Here is a 2,893-nt window from a genome sequence, read left to right as displayed (position 1 = left end):
CTGCCACGGATGACCTCAATATCTGAGGGAGATGACAGTTCTTTCCCTTTTCTAACACTCTTGACAACAGGAACCTATTTCCCTCCAAAGAATTCAACAGAAGAATTAAAATTTTGCCAGCTGTTTGTCCTTCGCTATGTTTTCTTTGTCATAGGAAAGTATTACTTATAAATCAAACAAATGTAGAGCTTTGCACACAGCTATATTTTTCCCTCCTAATGTAAATAAATGCCAATAAGCTTGAGGGTTTGTGAAAAACCTTTCAGTCAAAATGAGAGTTTGGTAACATTTGAAAGCTGCTGGTTGAATCCTTTAATATTGGTCTGAACAACACAGAAGTCTACAAGTGTTAGAAATGCAAAGATATCAGGACAGAGAAATCATCTAAACAGGGAAAGATTCTCCCATTTTGGAAGGGAATGAAATAAACCAAGGGGATACAAGAGGTCTGACATTAAACCTCATTAGGATAAAAAATGTATTTTACTAAATTGGTATGAAGGCCAAAAAAAATCACATAAATAAAATTAATGTTGAGGGTTATCTGAGTCAGCCATCAGTTGCCAAGGGGGGGGGGGATGCTCCGTGGTTGTGGTGTAGTTCCTTCATTGGCAGAATGTAGAAAAACTGGATCTAGAACGTTGTTCTCTGACTTAAGACATTGTCACCTGCACAATAGTAAACAATACCTAAGTAAAGCCAGTTACCACTTACACTTTGCTTTCTACAAACAAAAAAAAGTCCCAGAAATCTATATCTTTTGCCACTGAGAAAAAATTTTTTCACTGCAGCCCTTGTAACATATTGGGTGGAAAAAGTACCCCAAGAATCCATTAAGAAAACTCTGATCCAAGAGAGATAGAGCTCTTCAGAACCACCTGAAAAACCTTCGCCTCAACACAGTATTTGTGAGACAGAAAAAAGCATAACAAGTATCAAAAACTTGGAAACTAGGAATTATTAATTTTATATTTGTTTACATTTTTTCTTTTCAAATTCATGAAACTTATGTCAGTGGCCTATTGATTTAGATTCAACCTATAGTTCTATTTTTTTAAGTGAGCTTTATCAAAAAACCGTAATGGTGGGAGTTATTCAGTCTGCAAAGGGGTAGGGGTAACAATGCAAAAGAAATGCTCTGCCTCATGTCAATGTGTGCTTTTGAGTCCCCAGTGTTTTAGTACTGTGAAACACAATCATTTCTCCAACTACAAAGGCAGCTTTAGGAGACTTTTTCTACCTCAAAATACACTGGAATTTGGCTTGTAAAAATTACATATAAATGCAATATGTGTAAGGAGTTTGGGGAAGTTGTTTGTTTTTGTTTTTTGCAATGTTGTTAGAAGGGTTGAGTATCGTTCTTCAGCAGTAAAGGAACAGAACACTAGGGACAAAACATGATAGAAAATAGAAGTTTGTCAGTTTCACCCTAGATGCTAATTTCAATCCTTCTTTCAGTTCAAACTGCGCTATAAATGACCCCAGTATCATCAAAGCAGACAATATCATGTAACAAAAAAATCACAAGTTAAAGGGGCAAGACAGCAACTGACCTCATTAAAGCTAAGATATACAAAGAGTGTGGAGGTGTAGAACACTGAAAACAAATTTTGTTCAGTTCTCTTTTGGCTTCTCTGGGTCAAATTGACCTGACTTTTCATCTGAGAACTGAATAGGATATGCTTTGATTGCCTTGACTGTAAATTGATGAGGAAAACGTACTAAAATGAACTGTATATATAACACAGTGTAGTGGCTAAAATGTTGGAATAGGATCTGGGAGAATCCTCACTCTGGTATGGTAGCCAACTGGGTGACCTTGAACCAACCATCACACACTATCACACACCTCACAATTTTTCTGTGAAGATGAAATGGAGGAGGATAATGAAAGCCGTTTTGGGTCCCCACTAGAGAGAAAGGCAGGATATAAATGAAGCAAACTAAGCTGTGGGCAGGCACTAGCTAGGGTATGGCCAGGCAGACCAGAGTCCAGATGAGCAGCAAACAAGGCAGTCAAGACATTCCAGAATAAGGGCAGGCAGCAAGCAAAGCCATGGTCACGGCAATTCAGAGTCAGGGCAAGCAGCAGGTAAAGGCACAGTCAAGGCAGTCCAGAGTCAAGGCACTGGAGGTCAGAGGAAGACCAAGCACATGGAGCTCACCAGGAAGTGCACTCATTGCACCCATGCAGAGCCAACCCAAAGACAGGGTTTATATAGGAGATTCAAAGTAATGAGGATAGGATCCTGCAAGGACTCAGTCCTCTTCAGATGCAGATGACTCCATTTCACAGAGCCTTCTGCCATACCTAGCAGCAATGCAAGCACTGTAGCCTCTGTCTCGGTCTCTTTTGTGCAGCTGGCTCATTACTGGGCTCTTCTGAGATTCCTGATGGCTCTCCCTGCTGCATAGCATCAGGCTCTGCCTTGTCTTGAGGAGAAGGGCTTGAGCTGGGTTTGTTGTCTGCAGTTCCTCGTGAGGAACAAGCTCTTCAGGCTCTACATCAGAGTCCTCAGTGTCCAGAGATTGGCTCATGACCTCAATAAATAAAACAAAATAAATTGTTGGGATAATATGATCACACAGCTCCCAGTGTCTTGTTTGTTTTGATCCTGACGGAGTATGTTTTGCTGCAGCCACTAGTGATGTGAGCTAAGTTTTGAACTTGGACTTCAGGCATTTCACTCCTGCCTTTAGCTACTATGCTATGCTTGCTCTTGATGAACTGAGGATAGGCCAAGTAAGAGCTTGGGTCTCCTTGGGAGCTGTTCCCCTTGGGAATGGCTACCTCATTCTTGGTTCCATATTAATACCTCTCCAATGTTGGGCAACAGAAGGATGCTTTGGGGTTTCATCCTGATCCAGGCAACTAGCCTAGACAAGCAATTCT

The 2,893-nt window shown here is 40.8% G+C and overlaps 1 long non-coding RNA gene across 1 annotated transcript; it reads right to left on the bottom strand.

Moving 5' to 3' along the window:
* Window positions 1–297: 297 nt before the first annotated feature.
* Window positions 298–2,509, bottom strand: LOC125438188. Its single transcript, XR_007245304.1, has 2 exons — window positions 2,312–2,509; window positions 298–668 (listed from the first exon to the last, which is right to left on the bottom strand). It is a non-coding gene; the product is annotated as an uncharacterized LOC125438188 (long non-coding RNA).
* Between the last annotated feature and the right edge of the window lie 384 nt (window positions 2,510–2,893).

This window comes from Sphaerodactylus townsendi, linkage group LG08 (assembly GCF_021028975.2).
Source record: "Sphaerodactylus townsendi isolate TG3544 linkage group LG08, MPM_Stown_v2.3, whole genome shotgun sequence".
In the NCBI taxonomy this organism is placed as follows: domain Eukaryota; kingdom Metazoa; phylum Chordata; class Lepidosauria; order Squamata; family Sphaerodactylidae; genus Sphaerodactylus; species Sphaerodactylus townsendi.
The sequence above is the reverse complement of the archived record's forward strand: the minus strand, read 5'-3'. Positions and strand labels throughout refer to the sequence as shown.